At 39.6% G+C, this 19,352-nt stretch overlaps 4 non-coding genes across 4 annotated transcripts; 1 reads left to right on the top strand and 3 right to left on the bottom strand.

Annotated features, from left to right (window-relative positions):
- The first annotated feature begins 563 nt into the window (after window positions 1-563).
- On the top strand, window positions 564-635 carry TRNAA-UGC. The gene has a single exon. It is a non-coding gene; the product is annotated as a tRNA-Ala (tRNA).
- Window positions 636-965: 330 nt separating this feature from the next.
- On the bottom strand, window positions 966-1,037 carry TRNAP-UGG. The gene has a single exon. It is a non-coding gene; the product is annotated as a tRNA-Pro (tRNA).
- Window positions 1,038-12,829: 11,792 nt separating this feature from the next.
- Window positions 12,830-12,902, bottom strand: TRNASTOP-CUA. The gene has a single exon. It is a non-coding gene; the product is annotated as a tRNA-Tyr (tRNA).
- Window positions 12,903-18,706: 5,804 nt separating this feature from the next.
- TRNAA-AGC lies at window positions 18,707-18,778 on the bottom strand. Its single transcript has one exon. It is a non-coding gene; the product is annotated as a tRNA-Ala (tRNA).
- Between the last annotated feature and the right edge of the window lie 574 nt (window positions 18,779-19,352).

Below are 19,352 nucleotides of genomic sequence, written 5' to 3'. Positions count from 1 at the left end.
GAACACAGAATGATTACATGGGGCTTATTACGAAAAGGTTTTAAGGAAATTGAAAGCTGCATTGGTGAAAAAATGGCCAGAAAAGTAGCATCGAGGAATTTTTTCTTTTCATGACAATGCACCTGCTTATTATTCAAGGATAGCAAGGGTTAGCCTACGAAATCATTGGGAAACCTTACCCCATCCGCTTTACAGCCTAGAACTTGTGAGGTGGGGAGGGAGGAGATGGAATGAGTGAAGAAATACACAAAAATTGGTATTATGGAGTATCAGTTGGAAATGTTGACGATTCTAGTTATTTCTTGTACTTGCATGCTGAGGTATCTAATTCCCTAACAGACTTGTTGTCTTGTTCAGCGTCCAAGTCACGCGCTTATCTAAAAAGTCTAGGGGTCTACAGCAATCCATCTCTAGACCAAATATTGGTAGTGAAATCTGTGGGCATCTGAAAGGCTTCTCTGCTTTTGCTACATCCTTTGGCCAAAAAATCAAAAGGCACCAAAGAAAACGGACCTTGGGATTTTTTTGAACCCCTTTTTCTGTCTCTTCTTGCATCTGTAGAGGGGGGTGTAGCTCAGTGGTAGAGCGCATACTTTGCATGTATGAGGCCCCGGGTTCGATCCCCGGCACCTCCATACTTTTGGCGTCTTGATGTGGCGCTGTGAGTTAATACGCTGGACTGCAAAGTCGGCGGTCCAAACTCAACATTCCCTCCTCGGGAACCCTATACAGGGTCGCTATGGGTCGGAACCGACTTGACAGCACTTATCAACAACAATAATAATAGTATAAAATAGGAGCCAAGGAGAACCGTACGTTTTTGTTTGGGATGATTCAAGTTTCTTCCCCTTTCTTAATGTCGTCCGTCTCCTAACGTCATTAACTTAGGTTGTACACAAAACAGGAAACGTATTCAAGGCAATTCACTGCCAATATTTAAATCATGTTGGAACAGAGAAAAAGCCTGGAGATGCCGGGGATCGAACCCGAGGCCTCATACATCCAAAGGATACGCTCTACCACTGAGCCACACCCCTTTCCCCAGAATTCCTCTGGCTAACCTTTATGTGGGAATAAACAGCCTATTTATTTTCTGAGCTTTTGAGTCCCAAAAGTAGTGGCAGTGTTGTTCTATGTTAAGGGACACCAGCAGCTGCTTTGGGTAGAAAGTGCTCAGGAGCCAGTGAAGGGTACTGATGCTTCATATTACAGGACTTGAGAGTGAAGGCAGAGAAATGAAATCACGTGTCAGATAAAGGGCCCCAAGGCGTTTCCATCGTGCCTTTAAAACCTTGAGATCTTTTAAATTCCTCTAGATGTATCTTAACCTGAGGCACAAAACTCTTGAAATGTATCTTTTCCTTGACTGAACATCTTCACTATATTTGCTGTTTATTGAATAAGAATGTTAAAAGTCAGATTTGATGAAAGAAAGCCACGACCAGCAGAAATTCCAAGAGCAATGCACTGTGTTTAATTATAATGGTCTTTCTCTTTTACTTTAAACAACCAATAAATCAGGGGCCATACCCTAGTGCAGAAGAGGAATTCTTAAGGCATCAATGAAACAACAGTTTCAGGATAGACTGAAAGGTGACAAAACCTAAATATACAGGACTTAAGGAAGGTCAGCAGTTCGAAACTACCAGCCGCTCCGCGGGAGAAAGATGAGGCTTTCTACTCCCGTAAAGATTTACACCCTCGGAAACCCTGTACAGGGTCGCTATGGGTCGGACCCGACTCGACGGCACTTAACAACAACAACAAGGAAGGGGTGAAAAAAGGAGCTCTGGTAGTGTAGTGGTTACGAATCGCGCTGCGACCCTTAAGGTTAGCGGTTCGAAACTACAGCCGCTCCGCGGGAGAAAGATGAGGCTTTCTACTCCCGTGAAGATTTACACCCTCGGAAAGGTCGCTATGGGTCAGACTCGACGGCACTTAACAACAATGAAGGGGGAAAGTGGATAAAGCTTTTTTTTTTTTCTTTTTTTATGCTGTTATCAAAAAAAAAAAAAAATGCTGTTATCAAACAAGGTGGTACCAAAAACGGGAGTCTTAAATTAGGAGGGAGATGGAATGGGTGAAAGATGGGACAAGAGAGAAGATAAGATAGGCTAGCTTTGCGCAATTTGAATTTAAGATATCGGTAGAATACGCTTGGAAGAATAATAAACATTGAACCCAAGCCAATCAGTATACTGGTCTCTAGCCTTGGATTTGTGAATGATCTGGAAGCGCTAACATGTGGATGTGAATAAAGGTTGAAAATTGTGTTTTGAGGACTAGAAATTATTATTTTTAGAAAAAAACAAACGTACTCCCAGACTGTTCTTGAACCTGGGGTTTATCATGGTTAAGATTGTGTTCTTTGAATGGCGTAGAAAAATTAAGAGAAAATCCATTTCTTGGTACCAGATTTCTAGTGCCTATTTGCTCTTTCTCATCCTGGTTTGCACATATATAAGCCTTTGCAGATGTTCATAAAATATCATACATTCTTTTAACATTCTGATTGGCAGAACAGGGTTTGTCTTGTTCTTTCAGTTGATTCATAAGATCTGTACAAAAAGAAACAGTGAGTGATAGGTTTCACTTAAGAAGAGCCTTAGAATGTCAAACACAAACCTGATAGATATGCGTGTTTGTCTCTTTGTGTGTGTAATGTTGGATAGGTACCTTAGCTGTTTGCTGCTTTAAAAACAATATCAGGACAGTTCCAAAAACACTGCTTGGTTTTAGTAGTTGTATTGTATCTGGAGAAACCTAAATGTCTATGGATTCTTGAGAATTTATAATAAGAAGGTATGCCTCATAAACAAAATGGAAATAAAATCTTCAGCCTGTTTACCAGCAACATTATTGGGAATATCTATCTGTACAGACCATCCTTTTCTGTGAGTTTATTATGCTGTGGAGGCTTGTTCATTGCTGTGATGCTGGAAGCAATGCCACTGGTATTTTAAATACCAGCAGGGTAATCTTTGGTGTACAGGTTTCAACTGAGCTTCCAGACTAAAACAGACTAGGAAATAGAAGAGGGCTATTTCTGAATGCTTAGTCACTGAACATATTATGAATAACAGTAAGACTTTGTCAAATATAGTTCCAGAAGATGAGCTTCTCAGGTTGGAAGGCACTCAAAATATGACAGGGGAAGAGCTGCCTCCTCAAAGTAGAATTGACCATGATAATGCAAATGAAGTAAAGCTTCCAGGAACCTTCATTTTCTGATGGGGCACCACTCAAGATGAGGAGCAACAGCTGCAAACATCCATTAATACTCAGAGAATGGAATGTACAAAATATGAAGCTAGGAAAATTAGAAGTTGTCAAAAATGAAATAGAACACATAAAGATTGCTATCTTGGGAATTAGTGAAATGGACTGGTATTGTCCATTTTGAATCAGACAATCACATGGCTTACTATGTTGGGAACCAAATTCAAGAGGAATGGTGATGCTTTCATTATCAAAAAAGAATATTTCAAGATGCATCTTGCAGTACATTTCTTGCAAAGAAAATGGAAAACTATTAATTCCCCATAAAAACTTAAAAAAAAAAGATGGAAGGAACACACCGAGTCACTATACCAAAAAAACAAAAACCTCAAGTGTTCAACCATTTCAAGAGATATCATATGATCAAGAAGCAAAATTGTGCTGAAGGAAGAAGACCGAGCTGCACTGAAGGCACTGGTGAAAAACTCAGGAGGTGATGAAATTCAAACTGGAATATTTCAACAAACTGATGCAGCACTGGATTCCCTCACTCATCTATGCCAAGAAATTTGGAAGACAGTTACCTAGCCAACTGATTGAAAGAGATCCATACTTGTGCCCATTCCAAAGAGGGGTGACCTAATGGAATGTGGAAATCATTGAACAATATAATTGATATCACATGCAAGTAAAATTTTGCTGAAGATAATTTTTAAATGGCTGCAGCAGTACATCTACAGGGAACTGCCAAAACTTCAAGTTGAATTCAGAAGAGAATGTGAAACTAGGGATTTCATTGCTGACATCAAATCAATCTTGGCTGAAAGAAGAGAATATCAGAAAGATGTTTACTTGTGCTTTATTGACTATCCAAAGGCTTTTGCCTGTGTGGATCATGACAAATTATGAATAACACTGTGAAGATTGGGTATTCCAGAACACTAAATTGTGCTCATAAGGAACCAATACATAGATCAAGAGACAGTATTTCAAACAGAACAAGAGGATCCTGAATGATTTAAAATCAGAAAAAGTGTGTGCCTGGGTTGTATTTTTTTTTTACCATACTTATTTGATCTGTATGCTGAGAAAATAATCTGAGAAGATAGATTATATGAAGAAGAACATGGCATCAGGATTGCAGAAAGATTCATTAGCAACCTGCAGTATAATGGTGATACAACTTTGCTTACTGAATGTGAAGAGGACTTAAAATACTTCCTGAGAAAGCTCAAACACCACAGACTGCATTCAGTATGGATTACACCTCAATGTAAAGAAAACAAAAATCCTCACCAATGGACCAAAAAATAGCATTGTGATAAATGGAAAATAAGATTGAAGTTGTCAAAGGCTTCATTTTGCTTGGATCAACCATCAACACACATGGAAGTAGCAGTCAATAAATTAAATAACATATTGCATTAGGCAAATCTGCTGCAAAAGACCTCTTTGAAGTGTTCAAGAGCAAAGATATCAATTTGAGAACTAATATGTGCCTGACCCAATTTTTCAATTATCTCATGTGCATGTGAAAGTTGGACATTGAATAAGGAAGACCATAGAAGAATCTATGCACCTGAATTAGAGATTGGAGAAGAATACTGAAAGGACTATGGACTACTAGAAGAACAAACAAATCTGTGTCAGAAAAAATACAGCCAGAATGCTCCTTAGAAGCCTGGATGGTGAGACTTCATCTCTCATACTTTGGACATGATATCTGGAGTGAACTGTCCCTGGAGAAGGATATCATGCTTGGTAAGTGGAAGGTCAGCAAAAAACAGGAATAACCCAACAAGATGGATTGACACAGTGGCAGCAGCAATGAGCTCAAGCATAGTAGCATTTGGAGAATAGTATAGGACAAGGCAGTGTTTCATTCTGTTGTGCATGGAGTCGTTATGAGTTGAAGCCAACTCTACAGCACCTAACAGCAACAAAAATCTCTACAGAAATTGTAAGATGGGTTCATTCATTACAGAGTTCCTCCGAAATTGAAGACAAAACACAATTACGTCATATATACTTATGTCAAACAACTTAAGGTTTTGTGGCAAATTAACTGGGCCAGGATTCTCAGTGGTTTGGCAGTAAAGATAGAGTAATCTCCCATGAGTCCTGGTGCAGTACTGTAAGATATTCACGAGACCCCAAGGTTGGTTTGAACTGCAAGGTCGGTGGTTCGAACTCACCAGGCGCTCCTCAGAAAGCCTATACAGGGTTGCTATGAATCGGAACCAACTTGATAGCACTTAACAACAATCCCCCATGATGAGATCTAATATAATGTAATTAACTGCATAATAAGATCTACTATGAGCAGTCCATCAATCGAAAAAGATATTTCCTTAGAAGTGTGGCCCATTTCCAATATATTGGACAGGAGCTCTGGTAGCGTAGTGGTTACGAATCGGGCTGCAAACCTTAAGGTCAGCAGTTCAAAAACTACCAGCCGCTCCGCGGGAGAAAGATGAGGCTTTCTACTCCTGTAAAGATTTACACCCTCGGAAACCCTGTACAGGGTCGCTATGGGTCGGAACCGACTCAACGGCACGTAACAACAACAACAAGGGCAAAGCTTGCTGCTTTATGCTAGGTCTGGATCTTGTGTTTGGCTTGTCATCCAACCGCTCTGATTCTTTGGATTTCAGCCAGTGACCTGCCTTATTGCCTGTCAGTCCTGGGAGCCATCAGCAGCCTGCCATCTTATCTGCCCGAACTGCCTGCTTACCATCTGACCTGCTTATCTTGGTTCTGACCCATGGACTTGGGAGTTGCCCACCTCTAAAAACTATGAGCTGTTTCCTTGATATATATACATATATATAAGCTTCATATATACATATATATATATGTATATATGTATATAAGCTTCATATATACATATATATAAGCTTCACTGGTTTTACTTCTCTAGAGAACTCAGCCAAAGTCAGTACCAAATTCAGAAAATCTGCTGCAGTGTAGTGAACTACTTCATATGACTCCTCTAGCAATCTTCTTTGTAACTCCCACTTAACAACTTTTTTTCCTGATGAGTCTGGGTAAGAAGTGGAAGAAGGTGCTGATACGATGATATGATTTCAGTTATCAGTGGTTGTTAGCAGAGCTAATTGTGATTGTAAAAACTTAGATTTCTAGCATGAATATAAAATGAACTATCTCGAAGGCAGGAAGGGGGATCTTTACCATCAAAGGAAAAGAGCCAGGGGTGGAGCATATCCTTTGGACCCCATGCATTGAACCTCCTTGGCCCAGAGAGAGAAAGCTGTGACAGAAATAGCAGAATCAAGAGCCAGAGCATGAGACAGAGTGGAGGGCTTCCCAGTCCACATAGCAAATAAACCACAGTGACGTTGTACAGGGGTCTTGCTTGCAGCATGGAGTACCTCCAGACACTTACTTAACTGGGGGAGCTAGGTTTGCTGACCAAGACATCTATAGTCGAGTGCCTTCAGGCTGAAGCTTATGGTGGATTGGTGTGCCATCTGAGCATTTATTAGCAGTCCTGAAAGAGCTTTATAACATTGTCAGAGCAGGACAGAGGCCAGGCCAAGGACCTAAGGGCCCAAGAGAGGCCTGTCTGTGGGCATGGCTATGGAGAGGCTGTCCTGCTGGAAGAACTGTGCCCTGAACATTTCGGACCCTAAATTATTAACATCCTTAATAAACCCCATAGCTGTGTTAGGTGTCTGAGTTCCGTGTGGCCATTGCAATGAATTATCAAACTCAGATGAGAATTAGAGAGTGTTGTGGGAGGGATGGTTGGTGTCAGTTTCTTCACACCTTCAAATATATGAAGTATATGTGTGATGCTGCACTATCTTATATGATAACTACCTGCCACAATATGGACTCCTTGTGTGGCACTGTAGGATCAGCACTGGACCACAAAGCACAAGGTCCACAATTCAAACCCACCAGCTGCTCCACGGAAACCCTATACAGGGTCACTATGAGTTGGAAATGACTCAACTGCACTTAACAACAACAACAGCCACAGTATGGTGATAAGGTGTCAGAATAGGGTAAGTAATTTATAATCCTCTAATTAGATTTCAGTCTTTTATTGAACTCAAGAGTACTGACTGTCACAGGTCTTTTTCAGCTTTAAAAAAAAAAAAAAAAAAAATCCCTTACATGAAACAGGAAGATTAAAGGCTCTGGAGTTGGATATTTCCTTTCCCCCATCTCTAAGGTTAGCAGGGATTAGAGTTGGGTATATCCCTTCCTCCAAATAAGCTCCAAAATAAACACTGCCATTGGGCTGATTCTGACTCATTCTTACTCTATAGGATGGAGAAGAACTGTTCAGTAGGATTTCCCAGAATAAATCTGTACAGGAACAGACAACCTCATCTTTCTTCTGTGGCTAGTGGCTTTGAATCACCAACCTTTTGATTAACAGATGGTGCTTAACCCATGGCACCACCAGCACTCCTTCCACATGGTTGTTGTTAAGTGTGAGTGGCTGGTTGGTTTGAACCACCAACTTAGCAGTTAGCAGTCTAGTGTTAAGGTCTGATAAAATCCATGTTGGTTAGGCTCTGGTAAAGTAGTTTCCATTGAGGTCTAGCTATTGTTAAGAACAGAGTACTATTTCATAATGGTTACTTCCCCTCACTCTCCTCTCTGTGCTGGAAGAACTAGGGAATGTCACAATGAGAATCTGGTGCTGATCCTCATGGTAAAATTCACAACCATGTGAGGAACCTCCTAAAGCTAGGCCTCCAGTTTTTTCCCTCTTAAGCCAGTCCACACTCAGTCTCCAGCATAAATGACTATTTGCAACCAATGCTGGACCCAGATGCAGTGGCGGTTTCTGCTCCTAATAAGCATGGATTCTCTACATCTGCTTATTTGTCTCTCTAGTTTCCAGGGTGGTGGTTCCTGTGATCTCAGTTCTCTGATGTATCTATGAAGTTTTTGTTTGTTAGGTGCCATTGAGTCAATTCCTACTCATAGTGACCCTATGCACAACAGAACAAAGCATTGCCCGGTCCTGCACCATCCTTACAATTGTTGTTATGTTTGAGCCCATTGCTGCGGTTACTGTGTCAATCCATCTCTTTGGGAGTCTTCCTCTTTTTCACCGACTCTCCATTTTACCAAGCATGATGCCTGGGTAAGAGGTGGGAGAAGATGCTGACAAGATGATATCCAGGAACTGATCCCTCCTGATAACATGTTCAAAATATGACAAAGTCTCTCCATTCTAGTTTCTAAGTAGCATTCTGAATGTACTTCTTCCAAGCCAAATTTGTTTGCTCTGGCAGTCGAGGATACTTTTATATTCTTCTCCAACACCATAATTAACATGCATCAATTCTTCTACCATCTTTCCTATTCATTGCCCAAACTTCACATGCATGCAGTATGGATTGCACCTCAACGTAAAGAAAAAAAAAAAAAATCCTCACCACTGGACCATAAATAATAATCATGATAAACAGAGAAAAGATTGAAGCTGTCAAAGACTTCATTTTGTTTGGATCTACAATCAACACTCATGCAAGTAGCAGTCAAGAAATCAAATGACATATTGCATTAGACAAATCTGCTGCACAAGACCCCTTTAAAAGGCTCAAGGGTAAAGATGTCAGTTTGAGGACTAAGGTGCATCTGACCCATATATGATGCACACATATGATGTGCATAAATATTTAATTTTTGAAAGATGCCAATCATTTAATTTGTCTTCTGCTGTTTGTGTATTTTTCGTTATGTTTGATAGCATATTTATCACATATTGTTGTTGTTGTTTTACATGCCATCAGATCAGTTTCGACCCATAGTGACCCTTTATAGCATTTCTGAAGAGCGGCTGGTGAGCTTGACCCACCAACCTTTCAGTTCAAACTGACTTTGCAGTCCAGCACATTAACCCACAGCATCACACCAGTACCTCTTATCACATATTGTTGTTATTGTGTGCCGTCGAGTCGGTTCTGACTCATAGAAACCCTGTATATGGTGTCCGAGGAGCTGGTGAGTTTGAACCACCGACCTTAAAATTTAAACCAATCATGAGGTCAAGTGCTTATCTTAAGGCGCTACACAAGGACTCTGTCACGTATTTGTTGTTAAGTGCCATTGTTAAGAGTTGGTTTCCACTTTTAGCAACGTGTATAGGGTTTCTGAGGAATGGCTGGTGAGCTTGAATCAAGGCCCCTAAATTTGCAGGGCTATGCACTGGACTGAAAAGTCAGTTTGAACTGCAAGGTCAGCGGTTCAAAACCACCAGCTGCTCCTCAGAAACCCTATAGTGATGGCCATTCGTAGAAACCAACTCACGGCACTTAACAATAATAACAATGCTTGCCGCTATTTGTTTTTATTTGATGCTTATTGTAGTTTTAGATTTTACATTTAGGTCTTTGATCCATCTTTAGTTAGTTTTTGTATATAGTGTGAGGTATGGTTCCTGTACAACATCCTTTTTTTTTTTACAAAATAGTCATTTGATTCATTTTCAGATATTGAATGGAGACTACATTTTGGTAACTGCCCTAGGTCTCCCTCCTCAGACCTTGTTCAGTTAAGTAATAAAACACTCGGTTATTCTGTTTGTCCAATCAAATGTTTCTTAAAGAAATGAAACGCAAGCATGAGTTGAGTTCAACTGAGCACCTTAATGGATAGTGTTTTGTTCCCAGGTTTTGGACAATCAATGTCCCTATCCTGATATTGTTTCTTACTTTGCATCAATTTTCCTTTTGCAACTTGATGCAGTTCTGGTGTTGGAGCACTATAGAGTATTTTTTCCTGACAGTGTCCAGGAGTTTCTGCTGGGGACAGCATACGCAGGGTTGATCAGTGGCCCTGTGACATGGACGAAAATCCAACCCCGTGGCCCTCCTCAAGACTGCAAGCCATGGGCCCTGAGGGCCAAGGAAGTGACCTCCTGATGTCCCAGGTTCATTGGTTTTTGCAAACTCACTGGTTGGCTACCTCTGTATAATTTTCTTTGGTCCTAATATTGTTCATGCTATGCTTCTAACTCCAGTAATTGTAGCTTCTGAGAAAATGGTTTCTTTTTACAATGCCTCTCTTAATGCCTCCACTGTGTTGGCAGTGCATGGAGTCCTGGGAACAAATCTTTCTGAGGAACAAGCGATAGCCACCTGGGATGAATGTCAGAACTGCTCCTTATTTGATTATTCAGTTATGTTTGATATCCATGAACAATAATGGTTTTGAAACCCCTTTTTAGAGCTGAGGCAGTAAAAGTTTCCTTAGATAACTTAGAAAGGCCAGGAACAGGTATATTGGGACTATGACAGAAGGTTTTTAGAAAAAAACTATGCAAGGTTTGTAAATAAAGTGGAATGGTAAATTCTGGGAATGTTGGATTAGAGGATAATAGTGGCAGCCCCATTAAACCACCTCTGAATATAATCAGTTTAACCCAGATGCTCTCCTTCCTCCTGAAAGTATGTAGAAATGTGATAATTAAGAACAATGTAGCATTTTAGATATAGATAAATGAAGCCCAGTGCCTGAGATCTTGCTCACAAACAAAAGTTTGCAAAGTGTATAGAGATAGCTTGGCTCCTTTCAGGAACCTTGCTTTATGTTAAATATCTTTAAGAAACCGCACGTCACTGCTCTAGATCATTTAAGCCTAAAAATTAATATATAACAGCTTGATTGAACCTTTTTTTCTGTAGAAATAAGAATGTTAGATTGTTAAGAAAAACTATGAAAATATTTTAAAAGTTGTTCCTGTGAATCATTATGTCCTGTTTTGAATGATTAATCACATTTCAGTTCTGTATCCTGTCTTATCTAAAGAATCACATCCTCCCTTTGTGAGTGAATTACATCCTTCCTTTGTAACAAATCCCTCCCTAAAAAAGAGAATAAAAGACTGAGGTAGAGTTAGTTCTGCGTGCAATGCTAGGCAATATGTTTGCAGATCTGTCTACCTGCCAGCTTGCATCATATCTATGTGTCTGTCTTTTTTGTATATATTTCGTCTCTCTCTTTCTCTATCCCTTTTGCCGCCAGATCTCCCTTCTTCATGACATCCACACTTCCTTGTCGAGGCTGGAACCCGACATAGGACCTCATCAAGTTTCCAGTAGAAAACAGATACTGTGAAACTCAGGAAAAGAAAAGAAGAAAAATAATTTTAAAATAATGCACAAAAAAATTATCTGTTATCCCAAAAAGAATATCAAGAAAGGTTATTGCTAGAGGGGGAAATACGGAATATTTGTACCAGAATCTTGATGACTTCATTGTAATTTGCTTTCATTTTTTAGAATCCTAAGTCCCCTCATAAATGTTCAATAGGATTTTATTATATAGAACTGTTAACTTTTGTTTTTTCCATGAACAGAAATAATTGAAGATTTGGAAATTTTGGACAGGGGTGCAAGGCTACAAGATGTCTTACCAGCAAGAAAATTGAAAATGTTCCTAAAATTGTTTACAAGTTCAATGATGTTCAACAATTCGTCTTGTTTCAGCAGTTTAATAATAGAGTGTACTCAATGCATAAACCAAGATTTTCTTTCTTACTGCAAAAATTCCCTTGCATACATCACCCCTAGGGCATATTACCCAACAAGCAACTTAAGCAAAGCCTTATCTGCATTGAGCAGTTTAAATGCTAAACTCGTGTGAAATTGTTCACTACAGATTAGTAAAGTAGCACAAGTAAGAACACGCTTACTTTTTTTATTAGGTAATCTGACACTGAACACTCATATACATTTATAAAGTATAGTGATTCTTTTTCTACAAGACTGCAAAACATTATTCTCTTTAAAAAATCCCTTCTCTCCCATGCCTCTAAATACATATCAAAGCAGAAATGAATCACAAGTTGGAGTTGATTCCCATTGATAGCTGTGTCCCATAGGGTGTCTGAGGCTGTAATCTGATCAGTAGCAGATAGCCGTATCTTTCTCCCACGCAAGAGCTGGTGGGTTCAAACTACCGAACTTTTGGTTGGCAGTCAAGCACTTTAATCATTGTGCCACCTGGGTTCCTAATTAAGTGCAGCAGAATATGTTGTTTATTTGTTGTTAATGCAGCAGAATATAGCATACTGGAAATACTGGAAATGCCACAATTTCCAGAGTAGAACTTCCTTGTAGAGTTTTCTAGACTATAGTATTCACTAGTCTATCTCCATCACAGCTGCAGGATGGATTGGGTTGTCATTCTTTAGGTTCGCAGCCTAGAACTTAACTATTGCGCCACCAGGGATAGTCACCTGAATTTCCGTTTTAGTTTTGGTTTTTGGTTTGCAAAATGCTGCTGGTGAGTTTGAATTATCGACCTTGTGGTTAGCAATCCATTGATTATCCTACAACGCTACCAGAGCTCCTTCTAGAAGACCTCAGGAATATGTAAATAAAGGAGAGGGTGATAAAAATATGTATGTATACAACTTTGTTGGATTTACTATAATCAGTAAAAAGTTCAGTGGCATGTAAGTATAGAAATACACATCTTAACACACACACACACACACATAGAGTTTTCCGTTGGGTGGATGTATTACACTAAATTCTATCATAATCTTAAAGTTCTAGGATACAATTGTTACAGTTTAAAAATGAATGGTAATAATTACGGGAGGCTAGACAAAAACTGCCAAAGCCCAGGATCAAACCAGGGACCTTTAGATCTAGAGTCTAACACTCTCCCAACTGAGCTATTTCAGCTACCTAGGAGTATGGTTTTTACCCATACCTTCAAAATATTACTTAATCTTTCCATTGATAAGGTTTGCATATTTAAAAAGATTTAATCCTGATTTACTCACTCACCCAAATTATATTGGCTCCATTGCTACCCATATGTGAAAAATACAATCCAATCTTTGAAGCCAGTGGATGGGTTACTAGAGGCGGAGGACGTGTCGGAATGGATTTTAAAGGTAGATTTTCTGTATGGTCGTCTCCGGGATTTTTCACTCGTTAGACCCTGCTCGAGATCCTAGTCTTTCTCTCTTTTTCCGTCCCTCTTTTTCTGTCTTGCTCTTCAATGACAATGCAAAGGGAAGAGAATTACTGAGTACATTCATGTGGCTGACGTCTTCCTTCGGAACAGAAACCAGGAAAGATTTAAAGACAAACTGCGAACAAGGTCGTCGGTTCGAGTCCACCAGAAGCTCAGCGGGAGACCGATAAGGCTTTCTGGTCTAGCAAAGACTTACAGACTAGGAAACCATATACAATCGTAACCGACTCGGCGACACTTAACAACAACGACGAAAGGAGAAAAGTACGCAGATGTTGGGAATTGTAAAAAGAAGATGAGTGTGTATGGTTTCAAACCCTCTCAAGGAAAGGACACGCCCCCACCTTCATTGTTGTTGTTAAGTGCCGTCGAGTAGGTTCCGACCCATAGCGACACTCTAGAGGGTTTTCAAGGAGCGACTGGTGAGCTTGAACCACCAACCTTGCAGTTCAAACTGACTTTGCAGTCTAGCGCATTAACCCACAGCGCCAAACCAGGACTCCACCACCTCCATTAGACCACACCTTTCCCATGGCAAAGATGTCATGAAATCCTTCTTGAAATATTAGCCTTTTCTCTAAGAGGTCTTCGCAGAGCCTATAATTGACCAGAGAGAATATCCACTCTGTCAAATCCCATCATTTCTTAAACCTAACTATATTCTTTCATGCTGCTACACCAGGAAATACAAATATGTAAGGGAATCCTGGTGTGGCGCTGTGGGTTAATGCGCCAGATTGCAAAGCAGTTTGATCTGCAAGGTCGGCAGCTCAAGCTCACCAGCTACTCCTTGGAAACCCTATACAGGGCCCCTATGGGTAGGAATCGACTTGATGGCAGTTAACAACAACAAAAGGGGATAGTAGACCACAATGCTGTTTCTGCTCCTAGGACTTTTCAAGACATCAGCCAGAGTTCCTTCCTCAGTAAACCTCCTGGGACCATTTTGTTCACAACCACCAGGGGAAATGTCCAGTGGCATTTGTATTTTCAACTTCTCGAGCACACTCTCTCCCTTTTCTTTGTTCTCTTCTTACCTCGTTCTTCAAGTCCCTTTCTTCTTAAGAAGGACTTCTTGGCTGGAAATGGTTGACTTCCTATATTAATCAAAGGTTGGCGATTTTAACCCATCCAGCAGGACTGCGGAAGAAAGCCTAGGATCTCCTTCCCTAAAGATTCCAACCAAGAAAACCCTATGGAGCAATTCCACTCTGTAACACACAGGCTCCCCATGAGTCAGAATCGACTCTACAGCATCAGTTCTTTTGTTAGTTTTGTTTTGTCTACAAAGAAGGGCTCATTCACATTCTGTGAGAAGATATTTCAGTGCTTATAACTTGACAAAGGATCCTTAAGTGGAATATATTAAGAACTCATATTACACAATAAGAAAACTCCCTGAAGACTCAGTGGAAGAGAGCAAAGGTTAAAAATGTACTCCACAAAAAAGTATTCTCAAATGGTCAATAAACAATTGACCATGTTAGCTAAATGGAGAATGAAATAGTCCTCACCAGAATTGCTTAACTTAAAAGAACTGATCATATCAAACTTGCTGAGAATATGAAACATTGCTGGTAAGAGTGTCTGCTGGTACATTCAGACTGATACACCATTTGGAAATAGTGCCTAAAACAAAATATACATAGAACCTACCACCCTAAAACTCCATGGCTACATTTAGACCCAACAAAACATTCATGTTTATTGCTCTTGAAAGACATGTACAAGAATGTTCATAGCAGAATTTCCAATGTATGATTATATTAATGGTAAAATTAATGAGGAAAAAAGTGTGATGGGCAGTAGTACTCACACAGTGGAATAAATTGGGAGGATACAGGGGACCTTCTGAGAGCTGAAAAATCCTTTATTTTGGTCTGGATGTTGGTTTCAAGTGTGTATACAGATGCAATAACTTATCAATCTGAATAATTTATATAAATTTTACTTAATAAGTGTTAATTTCTAAGGAGCACTAGTGGCACTGACTAATCAAAAAGTCAGGAGCTCCATGAAAGAAAACTGGCAGCCAGCTTCCATAATGGTTTTCAGCCTTGGAAACTGTATGGGGCAGTTGGTTCAGACTACAGACTAATGCAAATGGAAAAAATGAGGAGGTAAAAACCTAAACAGAAAATTTCAAAGGGCAGCTCGAGAAGGCAAAGTCAAATATTACAACAAAATGTGCAAACACTTGGAGTTAGAAAACCAAAAGAGAAGAACACATTCAATATTTCTCAAACTAAAAGAACTGAAGAAAAAATTGAAGCCTTGACTTGAAATATTGAAGGGTTTTATGGACAAAATATTGAATGATGCAGAAGACATCAAAAGAAGATGGGAGGAATACAGAAACACTGTACCAAAAAGAAATGGTTGATGTTCAACCATTTCAGGAGAAAGCATGTGATCAAGAGCCAATGGTACTGAGGAAGAAGTTCGACATGCACTGAAGGCATTAGCAAAGAACAAAGTTCTAAGAATTGATGGAACACAAATTGAAATCTTTCAAGAAACAGATGCAGCATGGGAGGCACTCACTCATCTATGCTAACTGATGGGAAAAGATTCATATTTGTGCCCATTCCAAAGAGAGGTGAACTGATGGAATGCATAAATAATTGGACAATATTCATTATTATCATACACAAGTAAAATTTGGCTAAAAATAGTTTTTAAATGGCTGCAACTGACAGAGGTTAAAACCAATTCAGCCCAGGACATAGAAAGAGAGAGATCATTTCTGACATCAGATGGATCCTGGCTGAAAGTAAGCAGTACCAGAAAGATGTTTATCTGGGCTTTATTGACTAAATAAAGCTTTGACTGTGCAGATCATGACAAGCTATGGATAACATTGCAGAGAATGAATATTCTAGAACACTTAATTGTGCCCATGAGGAACCTGTACATAAGACACAGAGGCAGTCATTCAAACAGATCAAGGGAACACTGAATGGTTTAAAATCACGAAAGGTGTATGCCAGGATTGTATTCTTTCACCATATTTATTCAATCTGTTTGCTGAGCAAATAATTTGAGAAGTTGGATTAGATGAAGAAGAACGTGGCATCAGGATTGGAGGAAGACTCATTAGCAACTTGGGATACAAACTTGCTTGCTGAAAGTGAAGAGGACTTAAAATACTGATAAAATCAAAGACACAGCCTTCAGTATGGGTTGCACCTCAAAGTAAAGAAAACTAAAGTCCTCACCGCTGGACCAATAAAAGCATCATGAGAAATGGAGAAAAGATTGAAGTTGTCAGACTTCATTTTGCTTGGATCCACTATCAACATCATGGAAACAGTTCAAGAATTCACACAGCATATTGCATTTGACAAATCTGCTGCACAAGACCTCTTTAAAATGTTCAAGAGCACAGATGTCAGTTTGAGGACTAAGGTGTGCTGCCTCAAGCTATGTTATTTCACATGCCTCATATGCATGTGAAAATTGGACAATGAATAAGGAAGACTGTAGAAAAATTGATGCATTTGAATTACGGTGTTGGAGAAGAATATTAATATTACCATGGACTGCCAGAAGAACAAACAAATCTGTGTAGGAAGAAGTACAGCCAGAATGCTCCTTAGAAACCAGGATGATGAATACTTTGTCTCTCATACTTCAGACACATCATCAGGAGGGACCACTCCCTGAAGAAGGACATCATGCTCAGTAAACTGTAGGGTCAGTGAAAAAGAGGGAGACCCTCCATGAAATGGATTGGAACAGTGGCATCAGCAATGGGTTTAAACGTAACAATGATTGTGAAGAGGGCACAGGGCTGGGCAGTGTTTCATTCTGTTATGCATAAGGTTGCTGGGAGTCAGAACCAACTTGATGGCCCCTAACAACAACAGCAGCAGCAGCACTTTGGATTCCTCTTAATAAATACGGTAGAAACTATTTCCATACCAATGATCCTTAAGGAAGAAGTCTAAACTACACTGAAAAGTTTCAGAGAAAACAAGGTCCCAGCAACTGACAGAATACAAATTGAGATGTTTTAACAACTGGATAGAGACCTGGTATGGCACTGTAGGATCAGCAGTGGACTGCAAACCACAAAGTCAGCGGTTCAAACCCACCAGCTGATCCTTGGAAACCCTATGCAAGGTTGCTATGAGTCAGAACCGACTCAATGGCACTTAACAACAACAACAAATGGATGCAACACCCGAAGCACTCACTTACCTATGCCAAGAAATGTGGAAGTCTGTTACCTGGTTAACTGACAATAAGAAATCCAAATTTGTGCCTATTCCAAAGAAAGATGATCCAACATAATGTGAAAATTATACAAAATATCATTAATATCACACACAAGTAACATTTTGCTGAAGATAACTCAAAAGTTGTTATATGATACATTGATTAGGAGCTGTCAGAAATTCAAGTCAGAGTAGGATGTAGAATAAGGATTATCATTGCTGGTATCAGGTTGATCTTGGCTGAAAGCAGAGAATACCAGAAAGATGTTTATTTATATTTTAGTGACTCTGAAAAAGTAATCTACTGTGTGGATTATAACAAAGTAGGGATTATGTTTTAGAAAAAGGTATATTGCGTACATAGTTTAAAATTAGAAAGGTGTGTATCAGGGTTGTAACCTTTCACCATAACTACACAATCTGTATGCTAAACAAATAATCCAAGAAATTGGACTATGTTGAAGAACATAGCACCTGGGTTAGAGGAAGATTCATTAACATCCTGTGACATACAAATGCCACACCATTGCTTGCTGGAAGTGAAAATGTTTGAAGCACTTACTGATGAAGGCACTTACTGATGAAAGCCTTCAGTATGGCTTACCCTCAACATAAAAATTAAACCATTAGGTTGAGTTCAGTTCAGACCTAAAGGATGACTAAGGGTCATAGTTTCTGGAATTCCTCCAGTCTCTATTTGGCCAGTACATTTGGTCTCTCTCTCTCTCTCTCTCTCTCTCTCTCTCTCTCTCTCTCTCTCTCTCTCTCTCTCTCTTTTTTAATATTCCAAGAGTTTTTTCCCACATTTTTTGCTTAACCCTAAGACCTTTTAATGTGATCCGTTTCAGAGCAGTGGGTAGTACAAGCCCGGCACCATCTAGTTCTTCTGATCTCCTAGTTGTGGAGGCTGAAGGGTCCATTGAACTAATTGTTTACATGCGTCTTTGATTTTTACTTCACTCTTCTTTCCTCCAGACAGGGTGAAACCAATGAATTTCTGGCAGCAGCTAGTTCATATTCTGAATTGCATGCACCTTGATTCATTTTTACTACTCTTAAAGTCATGAATCCTTACATATGAACTGGCAACTGCCCTGAAGCAATGTAAACCCCATCTGAGTCTTTGGAAAGAGGAATCTTTGTATCATTACATTCAGCATGATTCATTGTTATTCTCTGGGTCATGTCGTTACATAAGAACTGGCAACTGCCCTAAAACAATATAAATCCCATCCGAAGTCTTTGGAGAGTGGAATCTTTGGGCGTGCTTTGTGCAAGAGGAAAAATGGAGGTACTGGGGATCGAACCCAGGACCTCGTGCATGCTAAGCACGCGCTCTACCACTGAGCTATACCCCCACAGGGTCATGCACTTTCAGAATACCTTTGTGTGTGGTTTTTTGGACTAGTCATCACAATGAACTCGTTTTATGTTCAGTTCCATTATTTCAATACATTGTACTTACTCGGACACCGATACACCAAGAAAAGGATACCTTAGTGTTAGAAAGAAAGATATTGTTTCTGGTCGACAGTCTTCACCACATTGCCCGCAACCTCTTCCACTCATTTCTTAATGAATGGCAGGATACTACATTCTCTTGAACGTCTCTAAATGCAACTTTCTGTAATCTTTTCACTCTTGTAAATATGTTAGTGTTTTACACAGGTAAAAATTTAAAATTAAATGGATTGAAATATATGTATGCAAATACTCTTTAAGTTGAATACAAATAGAAATAGAAATCTAACTGTATTTATATATATATATATACTGGTTTTGGCATTGTAGAATAAACACTTGGACTATACTAACCGCAAAGTCGGTTGTTCAAACCCAACAACTGCTCCTTGGAAACCCTCTACAGGGTCGCCATAAGTCAGAGCTAACTTGACAGAATTTAACAACAACATAACCAGATAAGGAGAAAAG

This window comes from Chrysochloris asiatica, unplaced genomic scaffold, assembly GCF_000296735.1.
Source record: "Chrysochloris asiatica unplaced genomic scaffold, ChrAsi1.0 scaffold00213, whole genome shotgun sequence".
NCBI classification, from domain to species: domain Eukaryota; kingdom Metazoa; phylum Chordata; class Mammalia; order Afrosoricida; family Chrysochloridae; genus Chrysochloris; species Chrysochloris asiatica.
The sequence above is the reverse complement of the archived record's forward strand: the minus strand, read 5'-3'. Positions and strand labels throughout refer to the sequence as shown.